The 23,003-nt window shown below is 43.1% G+C and overlaps 1 protein-coding gene across 7 annotated transcripts in view; it reads right to left on the bottom strand.

Annotated features, from left to right (window-relative positions):
- The window catches only part of TEAD1 (TEA domain transcription factor 1), a 299,630-nt gene that overhangs the window by 252,888 nt on the left and 23,739 nt on the right, over nt 1-23,003 (bottom strand). The window contains exon 1 of one of the 7 annotated variants that reach the window (XM_049890425.1): nt 2,714-15,953. The exons of the other annotated variants lie outside the window; for them this stretch is intronic. The gene's annotated coding sequence lies outside the window, so the exon portion shown is untranslated. Of the gene's footprint in view, nt 1-2,713; nt 15,954-23,003 lie in introns of those variants that run through there. 7 annotated transcript variants of the gene reach the window in all.

Below are 23,003 nucleotides of genomic sequence, written 5' to 3'. Positions count from 1 at the left end.
TCATTGCTTTGGCAAATTCATATTTATTTTTCTCAAACAATCGTTTAGGATTATCCTTGTCCTCTTTCCCTTGCTTCCTCGCCTCCTCCATTAATCCAGGAGCCCCTAGAACCAGGTAGATTTCACAAATAAAAATACAGGTGCCCAGTTAAATCTGAATGTCAGATAACCAAAGAATACTTTTTTAGTCTACGTTTTTCCCAAGTATTGCTTATCTGGAATCCAAATTATGGAACATACTTACACTAAAAAAGTGCTCATTGTCTATCTGAGATTCAAATTTAACTGGGTATCCTGTATCTTATCAGGCAACTCTACCTGGAAGTCAAATCATCCAGAGGTGACTCCTTCACATCAAGACCCTGCACAGAAGTCTCTCCCAGCATATACTGGTCTCCTTCTTACATTCCCAGTGTCACTCCCATAGCACCCCTGGGAGCTGGCCAGCTGTGGCTTCTGGAAACAAGCTTCCGCAGGAGCAGAGCATCAGTGCCCAGCACCCAGCTGAAGGGACTGCAACCAGCCCCTTGACCCAAGAAAACTATTCCCTACCTCCCCGTTCCCAGACATCACCTGAACCCAACACACACACCTGCCCCCTCCCCGGCACCCAGGCTCTATTCCATTCTCTGAGCCCCCCTCTCTCAAGCAGCACCTCTAACCTGAAAGGATGGCCTCTCCCTGACACCTGCTTTGGTGGTTACACTAGATCACAACATGTTTCCATCCTGGGTTTTATATCTGATGGAGGAATGACGCCAGGGCATGGAATTTAAAGTAATAAGGGTTTTGGGAGGGGAAGTGCTGAAATTCATTATTAGATGGTCCTAAAGAGAAGCCAGATCCCTGCCCCAAGTAAGTTACATAAGTGCAGCGTTTTGTCTGATTTATTCACTGCTATAATTTTTTTTTTTTCTTTTACAGCCCTAGTGCCTACAACAGTGCCTGGCACATACTGGCACCCAATTGGTAATTGCGGAATGAAAGAAAGAGGGATGAGCTCTCGCTTGTCTTGTTCTCCCTTGTACTTTTGGTACCTATGGTGGCACACAGTCCGCTCTCATTAAAAAGGGACAAAAGAAGGGCCACAGTCTCTCCCCCGGGCACCATCCAGAGACTGACCAGCCCAAAGCTGCTGAAGACAAGGATATGGGTGCACTTTCTGTCATCCCACTCTCCAGTTCAAGCCTCTCTACCTCTCCTCACTCCCTAGGCCTCTCTAAAGCCAGTTTCTTGGGAGGTTTCTGTTCTCTTGACCACAGAGTGGTAAGAGAGCAGCTCTCAGAAGTGGCTGCTTGGAAGAGTTTTCTATTGGCTGCCTATACTGACCTGGGTGACTTCCCTGGGTCCTTGCCTATAGTGGTTGACTACCCAAATCCTTCACCCCACCGTTCTTGAATGCAGAGTCCTGATCCTGTCTATGTGTTCCTCCTACCCATGGGGTTCCTGATCCTGACTGGTCTGTGGTTAATTCCATTCCCTGAGCCCTTGTTTTACTTAGAAATGAGCATATCATGCCAGTGAGGCCTGAGGAGAAGTCTGGTGGTTACCTACAATAGGGAAGGTTTCCCTGCTGAGAAAAGAGAGGCTAGAACAAATACTTCTTGGTCTTAGTGGGGGGATGTGATGCCTGGAGTTGTTGCAGCCACTTGCTGACCATGAGAAGAGGCAGCTGACATCCCAAAGACGGCAGAGTGAAAACCAGAAAGAACCAGGTCCTTGAGCTGCTGAACCAACCCACCCTAGAATCACCATACCAGTAGACTTCTGGTCCTATGGTATAAAAGATCCCCTTGTTGAAGCCATTTTGAATTGGGCTGTCTATTACTTGCGGCCAAAACCTCCAGCTACGCTGCCTGAGCTGGAATGCTATCAGGGTCCATTTTCTGACTTTGTTAGGCAAAATCTATGGTTTCCAAGATTTTCAAGTTTAGGAGCCCCTTTTAACATCAAAACATTCTGCAGACTACCCACTGGTAAGAGTCTTACTTTTAGTATCCAGTGACTAGGAAAATATTTAATAGTCAATGAACTAGTATGACTTCCCCTGAAGTTTTTAAGTAAATTTGCATTTTAAAACAGTCATGCATAATTGTAGACAACACGCAGCACACTAAAGGAGCCTGTGGACAATCCTTGGTGTGCATACGGGTCTAAGGACCCTTGCCTGCATAGCACCCACCTCCCACCCTCACTCCCAGATACCTGAGAAATACCTGGCCCCAACTTAAGAACTCTCATACCTGACAGAAGGCCAAAGACTTACAATTCCTCTTGAGTTCTGGCTTACCTATTGACTTTGTCAATCTAGATCCAAGTACTGTTTAAGACATCTTCCCCCATGAAGTCTTCCCAGGGTGTACCCCTTCAATGGATGTCCATACAAAACTATTCCCTAATGCCTGCATACTGACACTGAATTTGATTTATTCTAGTCCAGATAAGAACCTGGTCTCTCCTTGTACTTTTTCCCCAGTACTCTCATGTGACTGATTTATTTCCAAGGGCAGGAAGAACAGTGGTGATAGCAGTAATACTAGTAGTGGTAACAGTGGTGGTAATAACATGTTAGCACTTAATACGTTCTAGTCAATAATGCCAAGTACTTTACGTGCATTATTTCGTTTCATCTTCAAAGCAATCTTTAAGATAAGTACATTGTAATTCTCATTTTACCCAATCAGGGCAGTAAAACAGAGTTTAGGTAACTTACCCAAGGCCACACAGCAAGTAAGTAGCAGAGCTGGGATGGGGGTCATCCACATACAGGTGTCAGGTGAAGCTTTGAATGCAAAAGAAAGTAAATGGGACTGATAAGAGACAGCAGTACCAGCTGTGGTTCCAGAGGCGACATGGCCATGACAGTAGGAGGAAACCTGAGAGTTCCTTGACACTCTACTTTTTAAATCCTGCGTACTATGAGCAGCGCTTTGCTCTAATAAGGAGTATTATGGGTTGAACTGTATCCCCAAAAAATGTCAACTTGGCTAGGCTATGATTCCCAGTATCGTTCATGTATACTGCCCACCATTTTGTAATCTGATATGATTTTCCTATGTGTTGTAAATCCTACCTCTGTGATACTAATGAGGCAGGATCAGAGGCAGCTATGTTAATGAGGTGCTTGCTGAAAGTGAAGAGGACCCGAAGCACTTACTAATGAAGATCAAAGACCACAGCCTTCAGTATGGATTACTCCTCAACACAAGGAAAACAAAAACCCTCACAAATGGACCAATACACCACATCATGATAAACGGAGAAATGACTGTAGTTGTCAAGGATTTCACTTTACTTGGATCCACAATCAACAGCCATGGAAGCAGCAGTCAAGAAATCAAAAAGACTCATTGCATTGGGCAAATCTGATACATAAGACCTCTTTAAAGTATTAAAAGGTAAAGATGTCTCATTAAGGACTGAGGTGCACCTGACCCACGCCGTGGTATTTTCAATTGCATCATATGCATGTGAAAGTTGGATAACGAATAAGAAAGACCAAAGAATTGATGCCTCTGAATTGTGGTGTTGACAAAAAATGTTGAATATGCCATGGACTGCCAAAAGAACAAATACATCTGTCTTGGAAGAAGTACAACCAGAATGCTCCTTAGAAGCAAGGATGGCAAGATTGCATCTTACATACTTTGGACATGTTGCCAGGAGGGATCAGTCCCTAGAGAAGGACATCATGCCTGGTAAAGGAGAGGGTCAGCAGAAAAGAGGAAGACCCTAAATGAGATGGACTGACACATTGGCTGCCACGATGGGCTCAAGCATAACAATGATCGCGAGGATCGCACAGGACCAGGCACTGTTTCGTTCTGTGGTACACAGGGTCGCTACGAGTCGGACTCAACTAGACTGCACCTAACAACAAGAACATGTTAATGAGGCAGGACTCAATCCACAACATTAGGTGATATCTTAAGTCAATTTCTTTTGAGATATAAAAGAGAAGCCAGCAGAGAGACAGGGAGACCTCATGCCACCAAGAATGAAGAACCAGTAGGGGAGCGTGTCCTTTGGACCTGGGGTCCCTGCACTGAGGAGCTCCTCAACCTGGGAAGACTGATGACAGAACCTTCCCCCAGCACCGAGAGAGAGATCAAGCCTTTGCCTGGAGCTGGTGCCCTAAATTCGGACTTCTAGCCTCCTAAACTGTGAGAGAATAAACTTCTCTTTGTTAAAGCCATCCACTTGTGGTATTTCTGTTACAGGAGCACTACATAACCAAAAGTATGACCTTGAGTGTATCCCACCTCAATTTAGAGACCATCTCAAGAATAGATTTGACATGTTGAACACTAATGACAACCAAAGACCACATGAGTTGTGGAATGACATTAAGGACATCACACATGAAGAAAGCAAAATGTCATTAAAAAGACAGGAAAGAAAGACAAGACCAAAATGGTTGTCAGAAGAGACTTTGAAACTTGTTCTTGAACATCGGGTAGCTAAAGTGAACAGAAGAAATGATGAAGTAAAAGAGCTTAACAGGAGATTTCAAAAGGTGGCTTGAAAAGCAAAGTATTACAATGACATGTGCAAAGACCTGGAGTTACAAAACCAAAAGGGAAGAACACACTTGACATTTCTCAAGCTGAAAGAACTGAATAAAAAAATCCAAGTCTTGAGTTGCAATAGTAAAGGATTCTATGGGCAAAGGCATTCAACTGTGTGGATCATAACAAACTATGGATAACACTGCGAAGAATGGGAATTCCAGAACACTTAATTGTGCTCATGAGGAACCTTTACATAGATCAAGAGGCAGTTGTTCAGACAGAACAAGGGGATACTGCATGGTTTAAAGTCAGGAAAGGTGTGTGTCAGGGTTGTATTCTTTCACCATACCCATTCAATCTGTATGCTGAGCAAGTAATATGAGAAGCTGGACTATATGAAGAAGAACAGGGCATCAGGATTAGAGGAAGACTCATTAACAACCTGCATTATGCAGATGACACAACCTTGCTTGCTGAAAGTGAAGAGGACTTGAAGCACTTGCTAATGAAGATCAAAGACCACAGCCTTCAGTATGGATTGCATCTCAACATAAAGAAAACAGAAATCCTCACAACTGGACCAATGAGCAACATCATGATAAATGGAGAAAAGATTGCAGTTGTCAAGGATTTCATTTTACTGGATCCACAATCAACAGCCATGGAAGCAGCAGTCAAGAAATCAAAAGACGCATTGCATTGGGCAAATCTGCTGCAAAGGACCTCTTCAAAGTGTTGAAGAGCAAAGATGCCACCTTGAAGACTAAGGTGCCCCTGACCCAAGCCATGGTATTTTCAATTGCATCATACACATGTGAAAGCTGGACATCGAATAAGGAAGACCAAAGAAGAGTTGATGCCTCTGAATTGTGGTGCTGGCAAAGAATATTGAATATACCATGGACTGCCAAAAGAACGAACAAATCTGTCTTGGAAGAAGTGTGGCCAGAATGCTCCTTACAGGGAAGGATGGCGAGACTGCGTCCTACATACTTTGGACGTGTTATCAGGAGGGATCAGTCCCTGGAAAAGGACGTCATGCTTGGCAGAATACAGGGCCAGCGGAAAAGAGGAAGACCCTCAACGAGGTGGACTGACACAGTTCAACAATGAGCTAGTCATTGACACAGGCTGCAACAATGAGCTCAAGCATAACAATGATTGTAAGGATGGCGCAAGACTGGACAGTGTTTTTGTTCTGTTGTGCACAGGGTCGCTATGAGTCGGAACCGGCTCGACGGCACCTAACAACAATGGGCAAAACAGTGAACGATGCAGGAAGCATCAAAAGAAGATGGAAGGAATACAGAGTCACTGTACCAAAAATAATTGGTCAACGTTTAACCGTTTCAGGAGGTAGCATATGATAAAGAACCAATGGTACTAAAGGAAGAAGCCCAAGCTGTACTGAAGACATTTGCAAAAAACAAGGCTCCAGGAATTGATGGAATACCAGTTGAAACGTTTCAACAAACTGATGCAGCACTGGAAATCCCCACTCATCAATGCCAAGAAATCTGGAAGACAGCCACCTGACCAACTGACTAGAAGAGAATCATATTCATACTTATTCCAAAGAAAGGTGATCCAAAAGAATGTGGAAATTATTGAATAATATCATTAACGTCACATGCAAGTAAAATTTTGGTGAAAATCATTCAAAAGCGGCGGCAGCAGTTCATCAACAAAACTGCCAGAAATTAAGTCCAATTCAGAAGAGGAATGCAGAACGAGGGATATCATTGCTGATGTCAGATGGATCCTGGCTGAAAACAGAGAATACCAGAAAGATGTTTAGGAAAAAAAAAAGTTTACCTGTGTTTTATTGACTACACAAAGATATTCGACTGTTTAAAGCACAACAAATTATGGAAAACATTGCAAAGAATGGGAATTCCAGGACACTTAATTGTGCTCATGAGGAACCTGTACATAGACCAAGAGGGAGTTGTTCGAACAGAACGAGGAGGTACTGCATGGTTTAAAGTTAGAAAAGGTGTGAGACGGGGCTGTAACTTTTCACCATACTTATTCAATCTGTACTCTGAGCAAATACTGTGAGAAGCTAGACTATACGAAGAAGAGAGCATCAGGATTGAAGGAAGACTCATTAACAACCTGTGTTATGCAGACAACACAACCTTGCTTGCTAAAAGAGAAGAGGACCTGAAGCACTTACTGATGAAGATCAAACACTACAGCCTTCAGTATAGATTACACCTCAACATAAAGGAAACAAAAATCCTCACAACTGGACCAACAAGCAACATCATGATAAACGAAGAAAAGATTAAAGTTGTCACGATTTCGTTTTACTTGGCTCCACAATCAACACCCACAAATGATGCAGCAGTCAAGAAATTAAAAGACGTATTGCACTGGGCAAATCTGCTGCAAGAGATCTCTTTAAAGGGTTAAAAAGCAAGGATAACACTTTAAGGACTAAGGTGCACCTGACCCAAGCCATGGTGTTTTCTATCGCCTCATATACACGCGAAAGCTGGGCAATGAATAAGACGGAAGAAGAAGAATTGATGCCTTTGAATTATGGTGTTGTCGAAGAATACTGAATATGCCGTGGACTACCAAAAGAACGAACAAATCTATCTTGGAAGTATTGCCAGAATACTCCTGAGAAGCAAGGATGGAGAGACTTGCCTCACATACTTTGGACATGTTATTAGGAAGGATCAGTCCCTGGAGAAGGACATCACGCTTGGTAAAGTAGAAGGTCAGCAAAAAAGAGGAAGACCCTCGATGAGATGGACTGACACAGTGGCTGCAACAATGGGCTCAAGCATAACAACAATCCTGAGGATGGCACAGGACTGGGCAGTGTTTTATTCTGTTGTACACAGGGTTGCTTTGAGTTGGAAGTGACTCAACGACACCTAGCACCACCAACAACAGATAACTAAGACATGGAGCTTAAATTTTTGGGTAAATGGACGGATAGGTGAATGGGTGGGTGGATGGGTGAATGGGTGGGTAGATGAGTAGGCAGAAGGATGTGTGAATGGGTGGACAGATGGCTTGATAGCTAGCTGGTGGATGGGTAGATGGATGGGCAAATGGGTGAGCAGATGAATGGACAGATGGGAGATTTTTAGGTAAGTTACGGGTGATTTTATGAATAAATACTTTAAGAAGACTGCCCCTATGTAGGGCTGGGGTAATAAGCAGAATGTTCCTCAAAAGATGCAAATTATCCATGTAGCAGGGAAATGAACACCCCAGGTTTAGCCCTGAGTACCCTGATAACACCTTTAGGTCTAGCACCGGGCTGACAAATCCTGGAGAAATGGTAACTAAGACCTGGAGAAGAGGAGTAGGGAAGAGAAGGTTTGGTACTTTCGACCCTGAGGAATAATAGAAGAGATTAGGAAGCCTGATAGGGCCTAACCCGGAGTTAGGGACCCCATACCTGCTTCATTGTTACTGTTGTTAATCTGTTACCTTGCTGATTTTGCTACTTTACCTTTGTTACTTTGTTACCTTTGCTTCTTTATCAGTTTCCTTGCAGTGATTCTCAGTAAAACCCTGAAAAGGGTAAAGGGCCTGTTCGTTAGTCTTCAGGGGACAAGAAAGGGAGGGGATAGGAAACTGCATCTCACTGCACTCCTAGATGTGGGGGAGGGGATACCAGGACTGCAGTGGGTGTTGGCAGCAGTAAAGGCCTCAGCTGTGCCAGCCAGCGACCCCTGGGAAAAGGTCTACATGGTTCCTGGGGAGGCTGATGGTAGGAAATGTCCCAGAGGGGAGAAAAGCCCTAGTTTGGCCATTAGGAGGTCACTGGTGACTTTTGAAAGGGCAGCTTGAGGCGGCATCAGAGAAACCTGGAATCAAATGAACAAATATTAACTATTTCATTACGACACCAACTTCTTCCAAGTCCTCTTCTAGTCACGATTTCCGTAATCACCAAGATCTGCCCATCCTAGGTTACTTCTTCGTTCCACCCTCACTGACACGCCCTTACCACCTTTTCCCAAGACACTGCAGCAATCTCCCTACTGGTCACTCTGCCTCCAGTTTCCTTCCCTTTCAATCCAGCCTAAAAGTCAGAAAAAACTTTCTAAACCACCCATCCAATCATGTCAGTTCCCAGATTAAATCCTGCACAAGGTCAGCCCATCACCAACAGATACAATCAAGACTCCTCAGAATGGCACTCACAGTGGAGTCCTAAGAATAAGGTTCTAGCCTCAATGTCCATCCAGAACGGAGGCAGTTTCCCAGATACACGCCATCTCTGTCGGTGCCTTTGTAGGCCCTCTCCCTGGAATGCCATTTCCACCTCTTCCATACCCTTCCTTGCACGCTAACATTGGTCCTCTCCTCCTCTCCACACTTTCCTTCCTCCTCCTTATGGACTATGCCCTAGCTCATATAGCACAACCACCCCCTCACTGGGTCATTATCTTTACTCTTCTTCATTGCGCTGCTGACACTCTTCATGTTTGTTTATTTCTCTCCCCGGTCGCACGTAGCTCCATGAGAACAGGCCCCTACCCGTCTGTCTCCAGTGCCCAGAACAGCACCTGGCCAGATAAGGAGCTTACTTTACTGAATGAATGATTACTAGAATCACTCCATTCTTACCGCATGCTGAGCCACCCTTGATGAGCACTTATCATCCAGTTTTATAATCATTTACCAGCATAGCTGACCTCTTCACTTTACTGGGAACTCTTCAAAGAGCAGAAGTCATATCTTCCTCATCCTTGTACCCCAAATATCTGGCACACAGTGGATGTCCTACGATGTTTGCCAAAATACAAATGCACATACACAGTTGCATTACTTTCTTCCAAACTGTTCATACTTTATTATTTCTTTGCTCATTACTGTCGCACAAATTTTGGAAGAGAGAGAGAAAAACATAGGTGTTGCAGTATCAACCATTTAAAAGATAGAAAAGCTCCACAAATGTTTAGAAAAGGGAATTTTCCAGTAAGAAAGGTTCCAGTAAGTCAAAGAACTGGTGGTGGTGGTGTATGCCATCGAGTCAATTCCAGCTCATAACAGCCCTGTAGGGCAGAGTAAAACTGCCCCATAGGGTTTTGTAGGATATAATCTTCATGGGAGTAGACTGTCAGGTCTTTTCTCCCTTGGAACTGCTGGTGGCTTTGAACCACCAACCTCTCAATTAGCATCCGAGGGCTTAATCACTGTGCCACCAGAGCTCCTTAAGTCAAAGAACTAGAAGACCTTAAAATGGGCCCATGCTGACTGGCTTTCTAAAAATTAACTATCATGTGGTTAGTGGCTGGAGGGAGAGGGGAAAAGGAGAGGGTTACTGCTTATGGAGTGCTGAATTTCGGTTTACAGTGATGGAAAAATCACATTAAGGGTAAGGTTGCACAGCTGATTACTCTAAGTGCTGTCAATAAGTGGTAAGCCCGTAAAAAGTTGAACTGGCAAAAGTTGTGTGATAGATATATTTACAGCAACGACAAAAGAAGGAAAAAGAGTAGGGAGCAGACTCTGCTTATGTACAACCAAACACCTCACGGGATCTGGTTCCTTGGTTTGGAGGTTTAAAGTCATGATTTCATGGAACATCCCAGTTAGTAAGCCTAATAACGTGTTTAATGCTTCCATTCTACCTCCTAGTTCGTTGAGTAGTCCCTGCGATCTTAAAAGCTTACAAGCAGCCATCCAAGGCACAATAATGGGTCTCTAGTTCACCTGGAGCAACAGAGGATGGAGAGTCAGGAATAGGAGGAGGAAATGGAATGACTGATCACCTCCATGAATAACTGCCTCCTTTACGATGAGACCAGAAGAACTGGATGGTGGCCAGCTACCATTCCTGAATATTTTGATCAAAGATTCTATAGAAGAATCCTGATCAAAAGGGGGAAAATGCAGAACAATACTTCAAATTCTCAGACTCCGGACTTTCTGGAGCCATGGAGGCTAGATGAACCCCTGAAACTACTGCCCTGAGATAATCTTTAAGCCTTAAACCAAAAACATCCCCTGAAGTCTTCTTAAATAGCAGCTTAGTTTAACCAGTAAAATTATGTTCTTTTAAGAACTGTCTATATGGGAACAAACTGACAACACCCAGTCGAAAGATTAGATAGGAGCCTTAGGGAGTAGGGAGTTTATGTTAATGAGGGTGGAACAACTCAGAGAAGAAGGGTGAGAACGGCTGCATAACTTGATGAATGTAATCAATGTCACCGAACTTAACATGGAGAAACTGTTGAATTGGGTGTAAGTTTTGTTGTGTATATTCTCAACTACAACAAAATAAAATTGTTTGAGTATCTCATTTTTCTGATTTTATATTTATAAACAAGTCACTCATTAAGAAATGCATACCGTAGAAAATCAGTCCTCACATAATCTTAAATCTACTCTCTCAGATGGTCACTAATAACATTTGATATAGTCTTCACCACCAAAAGTAACACAATAAAAGTATTCTATAATATATACTTATTTTATACACACACATACACACACTGAAAAGAGAACTGCACAGTGTTCTGTAGCCTAATCTTCTCATATTATTTCTTTGCCATCTTTATCTAACAATAAGTTGACCTCCTCTTTCATCCTTCTGTGACAATAAGTTGATCTCATCTTTTTAAGCAATTGTATAATATTCCACTATATTGTTTTACTGGACTTTATTTAACTATTCCCCTGTTAATTAATACTTTTATACCTCCAGTTGTTTACTACACTAAACAGAGTTATGAGGAACAGCCTTGTACCTACGTGTACAATTCCTTCCTTAGGATAAATTCTGTGACGTGGAACTGCCCAATCGTATCGAGTATGCTCATTTGACTCTTTAATCTCTATCATCTGGACAAACTATACAATTTTAATCTCCTGCCAACAGCATTTGAAATCTACCTCCCCCATCCCAATCAGGGCTGTTTTTGATCAATGGAGTTAATTCTTTAGCAGGATAAAGTTTCTGACCCACAAAAAGTGTCCTCTGCACCAAGCCATACTCACACCTCACCAATTTTATCTCTTCACAAATAACAGTTATTGTTCTATTCTTGCCCAGGGCTCAAGTGTCTTACCAGGGTAAAATCTGGGCTGTGCCAGAGGTACCACTATGGCACAGACATCAAGTGAAGATGCCTATTCCACAGAGGGGTCCTTCGCTCCATGCCCTGAGCACAATCACAGGTAGGATCCCTCGCCAACACATACAGAGAAGCAACAGAGCCAAGTGCTTCTGCGAGACAGAGACGCCTATGAGTGAGCAGCTGCTAGAGCTGAGATTTACATCCCCACTCATCATTCTTGTCCTCTAAGGGACTCTGGGAACTATGAAGCGGAGCTAGGGCCAAAGACACAGACTTTAGCAACAGAATAGAAAGTTCTTTAAAATAAAATTCACCGCCACCAACCTGAGTAGCAAAAGATTTCATGTTGCCAGTATCCTTAAGGGAAAAAACTAGTCTTCATTAATACATTTTCAGTATGAATGCTGACGAACACTTTGAGCCTTAAAACTTTATTTTTTTAAATAAGAATATTTCTAAAATTCTCCCCTGCCTTATTTTTTAATTTCTTTTTACTGTGGTAAATTTACATATGATGCAATATTTGCCAGTTCAATGTTTTTTACACATACAACTCAGTGACACCGATTATATTATGTTGTGCAATATTCACTAGTATCCACTGCCAAATTTCCCATCACCATTAGTAGATACTCGATGCTTCCTAAACAAAGCCGGACAGAAACACGATGCTTCTTAAGGACCACAGCCATATTATGAACACCAAGCATCTGCTGTGCTGGATCACAGGGTTGACCTCCCAAAGCAACAAGGTCTATTAGGGCTAAGGGACTTTAATATGCTTTTTGAGTCTGAATAGCTTAATATGCTTTTTGAATTTCTCTGCTGTAGTGTTTATCTCCTCCCTTACTGTCAGCTGTCACTCTAACAGATATTTCACCTCTACTTTGCAAACACTGATGCTATGAGAACCAGAAATGAAGCAGATGAGAACTGCAAATACATTAAGAATCAACAGGAAGAGCACTGAATCACCTGTGAGTGAAGCAGTTAAGTTCTGGTGCATAGGCTTTGTGACAACTAATTCAAGCACCATGGCTAAACCTGAATATGTGCCTTAAAAAGGACTGCAGATAGCTCTGTCGTGTCCTTGGCCTAAGGGAGTTTGTTTTTGACACACAGAGGCAGACAGGTGGCCAGCTGCCAGTGCACAAAGCACGAGGAGGAGCGAAAGAGTGATCCCAGGTCTCAGGGTCCAGTATTTTTAAACGAACACATCAACTCCTTGATTTCACAGAAAGTGAGACGATCGACCAGTCACATAGCACTACAAGTAAACAAGTCTTCTGCTGGCATTATGCTTCTGCTGGGGGGGGGGGGGGTGGAGCCATAAAAGTTTTTATTTCCTTACTTTAGTTTTCTGGAAAATCTCCAATTGGCCATGCACTTGGACAGAATTTTACAAAGTAGAGTTTCACAAACTCCCAGGCAGAGCCACAAAGATATCCAAGTGTAACACAGCATGCTCAAAACAGTACTACTTAGACTAAAGGTCAGGAGACGAGAGTTCCGGTCTGGACCTGGCCACAAACTCACGGTATGACCTCGGGCCAGTCACATGCCCTTTCTCAGCTCTGTTTTCCAAGCATGTAAAATGGAGATAACACCTGCTCTGTTCTGGGAGGAGAGGACTGATATGGGGAGGGTAAGAAGATAATGCTACTATTACCACTGCTCTGACGGGCTCAGCCAGGCTGGCCCTTTCACTCAGGCTTGGAAAGTTCATGTCTGGAGTTGAACACGTGTGTCAGGCATGGAACATCTGGTCCAGTCACACCAGAAGAGCTTGAAAGTCCTGGAAGGAGCCCCGGAAAAAAGAACCTCAATGACAAGCAACCAATTCAATCACCGCAGACTGCAGCCCAGGAGCACCCTGGTCAGCTAGAAATATCTGGGGTGATGGCTTTTCAACAATTTTAGCAGCAGCACGAAACCTGACATATAACCTCAATATTTAAAACAATAAAGTGGTACTTTCCTAGAGAAATTTGTATTCAGTTATATTAATTATCATGATCTGTTATAATACAATTAGACTATTCTAAATACAGTTAGACTATTCTCATCAGCAAGTTTAAATCACAGAGCGTCTAATATCCTGCTCTTTTATTTTGCTCACAAAATATACAGAAATTCTGATTCTTGGATAAATAGCTGCAAATGGTAACTGCTGAACTTTTTACTTGCAATCTCAGGAATCCACTCAATTAAACTGACCTGGAAATCTGAAGGTAGAGAACAAGAAAGTTTTATTTTAAAGCTGAATAACATTTCTTATGAGGAAATGTTCAATTAGGAGGGAGCCGAAGAATGGTTTCCTTAGTCAGTATGATCTTTTATTTCTGGAGAAAAACACTGCTAAGACATATCTAATACCATAATTCAATGTTCAATGAGGTCAGCTCTAAAAATCCCCAGATACTTGGTGCCAGTCTCTGACAGATATTTATGCAGTTTCAAAAGAGTCTAATTTATTTTGTTTGGCATATTAAGTTCAAACTAAGTTTCAATTTCATCACCGGCACTCCATCAGCCTTTGTAAGCATGGTAAAAACACAAGCCTGGATCACCAAACTTTTATTCAATTTATTTTTAAAACTTTAGCAAGAGACACAAGCTAGGACAACCATATGATACCTAAGAGATTTAGACAGTGGAATTTCTTTATCAGTCAATGTAAAAATGTGATTTATCACCTCATTTGAAATACCCTGTACCTCAATCTTTCCTTCTGTTGTCAACAAAGTATAATATCAAAAAGTAAATTTACAACTATCATTATCTACGTCATTACAAGTAACTCATAAAAGTCAAAAAACATCTTAGTATAATGTGCTCTTTGTATATAGATTTGAAGCACCTTTCTGAAAGACACTGCCATCTCCTCAAGAAGCAGAATTTGTGTACGTAACATATACCTTCCTGAACACCTTTGGTAATAACTAGTATACAAACCATCATATCTTCAATTTTTCCTGCCACAGTTCTCACAATGTGAGTACAGAGTTCAAAAATGGTCAATTTATCTGATATGTTGATAGAATGACCTGCACTTAACATGTTACTTCTGTACGTGTCCAGTGTCTGGAAACAGTCAGTCTTCCTCATGTTTGCCTGGGTACACACACACAAAAGCAAGCAAAACGACTGCTGCAATGCCCACATGTCCACTGAGGTGGATTGTTCAAGAGCACATGTCATCCAGCCTTTGAACTTTCACTACCCAGGTGAGTGAGCATCCCAGGTTCTTCTCTGCACTGCATCACTCTACAACGACACCCACTATTTTCACAGCAGTCTGTGAAATACTATAGTGCATTTTCCATGTTGGCTTGAAATTTGGTGGCAGAATTCTAGAATTCTGAGAACAACATAAAAACATGTGATCTAGGAAAATGTGCTAAGGTCATCTGTACCTCAAAAACAGAAAGAAAGAAGAAATCTGGACTCCTAGAGAGTTGTCAGCTCAGCTCCTGCCTCATTTCTCCTTCAAGCCATGCAACAAAGTTCAGCTTCAAAAGCAGTGTTGAAGTTAAACACAATCCACCTTTCTTCCCTTCCCAGAGAATGGGGACTCTTCACTCTTTCATTAATTCTGTCATTCCACAGACATCCACTGGATGTCTACTTTGCAAGCCAAAGGGCTGGGCAGATGCATGGTACATGTTTTCAATAGCATAAATTAAACTATATTTTATGGTAAGAGGTTTGCAAGACCCTTAAAAGTAACCTGAAGATATCCAAGATGGGTGACCAACACCAGAACCAGGACTCGCTTTTATCAATACAACAGTTTGCACAGTAGTTGGTAAATGTTAGCTATTATCATCACATCCAAATACTCTGACTTGTGCAAGCATGCACTGAGCTTCCCTGTGCAAAGATCAGATCCAGTTCCTGCCCTCAGAGGGCTCAGAGAGAAATAGGGTAAATGCAACACACAGAGGGCAATGTAATTAATGCTAGTGCAGAGTAACAGTATGCGAGATTAAAGGATTTGGGGAAGATGCTCCGTTACATTATTCGGCTGCAGCTGGAAAGGCTTCTCTGCAGTGATGTACATAGTCCTCTTTAGAGAGAAGCCTGATATCCCAGGTAAGTACACGTGTAGGCAACGGCATGGAAGTGGATGAGACTGTGGAGTGTGGCTGAAGTAGACAGAGGAAATACTGCGTGGGAGTGGCTGGGCACAGGACTTTCTCATCAGTAAACCTAGTTGGAGTCACCTGGCCTCAGGCACCTCAATTGTCTGTAACTTCGACAGAAGGGACTGGCTCCTCCCACAAACTCCAGGCACCAAACGAGTGACCACACTGCATTCTCCCCGTGTCTGGCAAGTGGCTTCTGCAACATACATGTCATCTTCCTCTAGTCTAGGTACACTGGGGGGGGGGGAGGGCTCCCCAAACCAACTAACCACAATGCCGACTCAGCCATAAAAGAAGATAAATATAAGACATGTCTCTGACTTGGCAGGAGTCAAATTTCTCCACCGTAACTTTTTCCATGCTCTAAACCCATGCTGTTTTGTAAAATCATGTCCAGGGCCACTCTGTGCTTCCAGGGGGTTTGGAGGCTTAGCCCATTTGCTTTAGAAGATAGTTGTGCAAATCTGCACCACTCTATGAGCCTGGGTTTGAAAGAAAGGGACAGAGAGAGAGAGATCTCCAGCTGTAGCAGGGAAGAATTTTAGTAAAAAGCAGAACCCAGAGCCCATGCAAGAGTTGGCTGCTCTTGCAGTTCAACTCAAGCTAGGCACTGCTCCCCAAGCCCGCCAAGGGGTGTGAGGAGAATATAAAGATGTACAAGCCACCGCCCCTACTCTGAAAGAGCTTACGATTTAGGAAGAGGGAAGGCCCCCTACAATGGATGGTAAAATGTTCTGGTGAAAGTCTCATTAAGACTCTGAGGGGTCAAAGCAAGTAAAGATTTCCTTCTTGTCAGGGAGGGAGGGAATCAGGGCAGACTTCCTGAAGGAGGCAGCCTTAGAAAAAAACAGCAGTTTTGGCAGACCAAAGAAATGGAATAGGCAGTATTCTTTTTTTGAGCACTTGCTACCTATCACTTAAATCTCACAATAAGCAGTGTGGTAAGTATCATTACCCCATGTCATGTGCAGGGGAGCCTGGGCTCAGAGGTTGGCTAACTTGCCCAACATCACAGACATCATCAGTGGCAGAGCCAAGAACCAAAGCCCTTGTTCTTCACAAAAGGAAGCTTTCCTGGTAGACGGAATGGCATGGGTAGGCACATGGGAAAAATGAGAAGGCCATCTTTTAGGGCACTAGGCTGGAAAGACAGGCAGAGACCACACTATGGAGGCCTCATACTGCAGGCTGAGGAGAAGGCACTCAATTTGGTAATGAGGGAAGTAGGTAAGAGGCTTCTGAGTATGGGAGTCCCAGGATAACATGTAGGAGGGCTAAGAATGCTGACCCTGTAGCCAGCCAGCCTGGGTTTAAATCCCAGCTCTGGCACCTATTAGTGATGTAGCTTTCAATAAGCCCAAAAACCCATTGCTGTCAAGTCAATTCTGACTCACAGAACTGTCCCATACGGTTTCCAAGGAGCACCTGGTAGATTCGAACTGCCAACTTTTTGGTTAGCAGCCATAGCTCTTAACCACTACACCACCAGGGTTTCCACTCTCAACAAAGTACTTAATTTCTCTGTGCCTCTACTTCCTTATCTATTAAATGAGGATAATAATTCTACCTACTCCACAGAATAACTGCGAAGGTTTAATATGGGCAAAACAATGAGAATAGTGTCATTCCGTAATAAGTGCCATATAAGCACTAATGATGATGATAATGCAGCAAATTAATTAACCAGATGACATGAAGAAGGGCGGCTATGAGAGCAATCCAAACAAGAGAACGATAGTAGTAGCTTCCGAGGAAATGGAAAGGAAGCACCAATTTGAGACATCCAAGAACACAAAGGGGAAGCGAGACGTCAAAGGTGGCACCAGGGGTTGCAGCCTGGGAGGGCGGCAGTGCTGCTGGAGGGGCCGCTCAGCCATAAAAGCACTTGGCAAAGAGTCAGGGGATGCCTTGCAGAACTCTACTCCTTACTCACCCAGTCACACTTCTCTGAGCCTCAATTCTTCTATCTCTAAAACAGGATGAACAATCCTTGCCCTTTTACTCTCAGCATTGTTGTGAGGCTCAAATAGGATCAACAGGATCCTCACAGTACATTTAAGACGTAACACAAACCAAATCCATTGCCATCGAGTCAATTCCAACTCATAGTGACCCTACAGGACAGGGCAGAACTGCCCTCTATGGCTTCCAAGGCTGTAATCCTTACGAAGGCAGGCTGCCACATCTTCTTCCCACGGAGCGGCTGGTGAGTTCGAACTGCCGGCCTTTCAGTTAGCAGTTGACCACTTAACCACTGCGCCACCAGGGCTCCTTATAAGACATAAAGCACTCTACAAACATAAAGCATGAAGCAAAAAGGGAGTTATGTGGAGGGACTGGTCTAGGGAATGAGCCCAGGAAGGGAGATAAACTCTAGTCAACCTCGCTCATGATGTTCCCAGACAGAAACAGACAGGGTCAATTTCCAACACTGTCACCCTGTGTAGCTACAGGCTGGCACCAGCACACACACCACTAACACCTGAGGTTGCCCCAGCTCCGGGGAGAATACACCAAGTGTCTGGTTTGGGGGGCAAACTGCGGGCTACCATGGAATTTACTATTCCAGAACACCCATGGATAAAGGAAGTCCATATAAAAATAATACTGGTTGGCTCTACCTCCTCCAGTTCTCCGGTTATAAAGTTACAAAGCCTGATAGTAGATCAAAAGAAGGGTTCCAGAGCCAGCCAGAGTCTGGGGGATGAGGAAACTTGTCGGCCAGCTCTGCAGCGGGCAGCTCTCCAGCAAAATTTGCCTTCCACCATAACCAAATGTTTGTTTACATTCCCTGCATTATCTTGTCACTCTTTCTTAGATAGTATTTCTCGCAGAAACAACTTTTTTTGTTGCTTGAGTGTAGTCTATGTCATCCAGGAGACCATAAACCTCAGCAGCTCTATTCCTATGTAGTTTTCCTTTAATGTCAGCAGGAACTCAGAACCCCTACCTAGCCTTAAGTCTTCTACCTGGTGGACTCATGCCTCCCCCAATCACATTACTCACCAGGGCAGACTGAATGGTCTCTTTAACCCAGCTCTTTCCTACCAGGATGTAGTTCCTTGAAACTAGGGGCTGCCTCTTTATTCTCTGAATTTCTGTGACCCAAAACAATCCCTGACATCAAGATGGTTTCAACTCATAACGACCCCATGTGACAAAGCAAAACTGCCCAAAGGGTTTTCTTGGCTGTAATCTTTATAAGAGCAGATCACCAGGTCTTTCTCCCACAGAACAGCTAGGTGGATTTAAACCATCAGCCTTTTAATTAGCAGCTGAGCACTTAACCACTGCACCACCAGGACTCCCTCCCTGAGATGTAATGAACAGAAACTTCAGACCCTCTTATACATCCCAAAGACACTGAGAACCCTCAGTCATGATCCTTCCAATTACTCCACTTTCCCCCTCACTAAGAAAAGACTTTCAACATAGCAGCACCTCATTAATTCAAGCCTACCCAGTTTGGTTCTCCAAAAGCCTGATTTCCCCAAATCATATCAGAGCCTACTTTAGGTTTGAGATCTTAGTTTTTATTTGTTCGCTACTGGTCCTGGAAAACTAAAAGCCCTTAAAACAAAAACCAAACCCAGTGCCGTCGAGTCGATTCCGACTCATAGCAACCCTACAGTACACAGATCTGCCCCGTAGAATTCGCAAGGAGCGCTTGGCGGATTGGAACTGCCGACCCTTTGGTTAGCAGCCATAGCACTTAACCACTACGCCACCAGGGTTTCCTAAAAGCCCTCAACACCCCAAAATACAGTTTCTAAAATTCATAATACTCTAGAAGAGTGCCTTCTCACTTCAACCAACTTTTTTGGCTGACGTTCAACAGTTTTAAAGTTGATAAACCAGAGGAAGCCTTTATTTAAAGACGAAAAATCTAAGTAAACAGTTCCCAGTGTTCTCTAAGAATTTAGACTCTAAGAACACAATCTGTCCACACACAGATAAATACCGTTTTATTAAAGAAAACACAACGGCCTTAAAAACACTCTTCAAATAGTGTACACTGTACACACTAAGAATCAAACACAGAATTCAAAAGGGGTGGGACAAGAGGGTCCCCAGTGGGGAACTGCTATGGTTTTGCTCAAAAGCTTAACTGTAAGAGGGATATGTGTCAGAGACAAGGGGGTTTCCTACTGCGTCTTTCCCAAGGTAATCTCTTCCCACTGACCATCAAACTGAGCTCAAGGAGTTGACTCAGCAAATCATACAGGGGCTCTACTATGATGATTTTCAAAATAATTTTTATTAAAGAAACAAACAACTGAACTACTTACAGTCTACAAAATCCAGCCCCTTCGCATGACATACACTAAAGGCCTCAAATACTACTGGAGTTTTGTTTTACTCCAAATACAGACCTGGACTTGATAGGATAGTCAGAGTAAGTCTCTCTGAAGATAAAAGCTTACAGCCGATATACTCTCCTAACTTTCAAAACATTCATTACTACGGCTGATGTAATATTGAAAAAATGTTCTGAAGTACTGGTGGATATAGCTTTAAAAAGACAAAAGTACAAAAAACAGAATGAGGCAAAATTCATCTATAAACTATGCAACCTCAATAAAAAAAATCTTTTTTTTTTCCTTGGTTAGACAAGCTGTTTCTAAAATTCATAAATAAGCCTGTGAGAAAGGCTGTCAGGGGGGCGGGTCTTAAAAAAGGAGAGTACAAGAAACGAACAGCTGTATTAAGACATTAAAACACATTATACTGTTAGTTGCCGCTGAGTCAATTCCGACCCATGGCGACCCCATGTGTGCTCCGTATGATTTTCAAGGCTGCGACCTTTCGGAAGCAGACCACCAGGCCCTACCTGGGTGGCACAAACGTTAAGTGTTCAACTACTAGTTGAAAGGTTGGCAGTTCAAACTCACCCAAAGGCACATCGGAAGAAAACACTACAGAGCAACAGATACACAATGGAACACTTATGAAGAAATCAACAGGAAAAAAATAGATTTTTCAGTGAACAGTGTTAGGACAAGTCAACAGCCATTAAGGTAAAAGTTCTGTATACCTCACTCTTTGTACTATACCAAATAAATTCTAGGCATAGCCAACTATGTAAAATATATTATGATTTCATTTTCTTCAGTGAGAGATATTTTCCCAATAATTTCAGAGTAGAGGCATGTTTTGCATACAAATGAAAAACCTAGAAAGGATAAAAAGAACTGAAAAATCTGGCTCAAAATCTCTGGGTGGAAAAGCTATATAATAAAGTCAACGAGCAAATGACAAATCTGGAAAGAATATGTGCAATTACCTACCCTATAGCCCCTCAAGTTTTCCTGAGATACCTTTAGAGCAGTGCTTCTCAAAATTCTAACGTGCATACCAATCACCTGGAATCTTGTTAAAATGCAAATTACAATTCAGTAGGTCTGGGGGGGGGGGTCCCAGAGACTGCATTTCTAACAAGCTCCCAAGAGATGTCAAGTAGCTGAAACCCCATGGGGTTTCCAAGGAGCGGCTAGTGAATTCGAACTGCCACCTTTTGGTTAGCAGCCAAGCTCTTAACCAGTGCACCACCAGGGCTCCAAATTTTACTGAATTTTATAATTAAAGAAACACAAGGCTAGAATTCAGAGGGACTCAGATGCCTCATAAGAATCACCTGTTTCAGAACACTTCCTCACCCAAGCTTTACCTTCAGGGATTCTAATTTAGAAAATCCAGGGTGAGCAGAGGAATCAGTTGTGTTTTTTTTTTTTCTCTTTACTCTCTGGGAGACTAAGACACTCGGCCTGGTGTGAAAATCAGTGGACAAGTGGACAAGATAACCTCAGTCCCTTCCTGCTCTGTGCTCTGAATACTGAAGAGAGACCTCCCTGAACTGATCCTTTCTCATCCCCAGATCCCACCAGCCCTCCCTCTTCCACCCCTCAAGTCACCTTTCTCCAGCCTGATCCTAACACATTCCTCACCCACAACAGAGGCTGGCAAAGGGGAGAAAGCTTGGCAAAGGAGGACCAGAGAAGAGCCTCAGAGCAGAGAAGGACCCTGGCAATGGCATTCCAGTTACAGCAGTACAACTCATTGCCTGTGTGATCCTGGGCAAGCCTCCTAATCTCTCAGACTCCATTTCCTCATTTACGAAAACCGAACTGTTGTGAGGGATAAATGATTTAGCCTACTGCACGACCTCTGCGAATTGTGAAGCATCTTACAAACATCAGTTACTTTTTATTAGACATGTGATGTCTGGGAACACACTCATAAAAGTCTGAACTCCTCGGGTCCACATCCCATTAACTTTCTTCATTCTCTCCCTCTCCCATACCCCTCTGAAGAAAAAAATGCTGAGCTTCCACTTTCTAAATATACAAATTAAATTTTACACAGAGAACAGGCTGAACATAATGTTATATCAAACCTAAACTAAAAAAAGGGAAACCCTGGTGGCGTAGTGGATAAGTGCTACGGCTGCTAACCAAGAGGTCGGCAGTTCGAATGCACCAGGCACTCCTTGGAAACTCTACCAGGCAGTTCTACTCTGCCCTATAGGGTCGCTATGAGTCAGAATTGACTCGACAGCAGTGGGTGGAAACTAAAACAGGTTTCAAATGTGTAAAAGATCCCAGCAAACTAATTCTGCATATATGTCTGCTAATACACATTTAAGAATTAAAAAGAAAAAAAAAAAATTCTACCTTCCTAAATAATTCTCACTCAGTAATTTCCAAATTTTTACTCTCATCTAAACCTTCTTCCATCCTTATTTACACCGCAACCAGCAGACGCCCCATCCCCACCTGGGGGAACAGTGGAGAAGTAGGCGCTCTGTTTCCCACACAGTCCCCGCGGGTACACATCTTACTGGTCTCCTCTAGAGAGGCATTTGCTATTTAATCCATTTGCTAATAAAATCCATTGGATTTCAAAGATTCTCTGACAGATGTAATTTTAGCACGCACATAATACACATCAGATTTATCATCGGGAAGCACTTGCCAAAGACCAATAAGAGCATGCCTTCTACATTGCTCAGGGATGGGAGGGGAGGAAGTGAGGGATGGCACCCCTGGGCAGGACACTCAGGTCTAATGATATACCTGACTTGATGCTTTCCAGGTGCTCAGCCAACCAGAACTCCTCAGTGCCCTGGGGCATAACTGGAAAAATTCCTCACCTGCCACTCTTGAGCCTAGCACCACACAACCTATATCCATTGGCACACCAGGCAGCAGAAAGGCCTAAGGCCATGAAATGGTCCAGTCTGAGGCACAGCATAGGGAGTTAGCCCTTCTTGCTGCTCCCCAGTT

This window comes from Elephas maximus, chromosome 7 (genome assembly GCF_024166365.1).
Source record: "Elephas maximus indicus isolate mEleMax1 chromosome 7, mEleMax1 primary haplotype, whole genome shotgun sequence".
Taxonomy (NCBI): domain Eukaryota; kingdom Metazoa; phylum Chordata; class Mammalia; order Proboscidea; family Elephantidae; genus Elephas; species Elephas maximus.
This window is presented reverse-complemented; position numbering and strand designations above follow the sequence as displayed.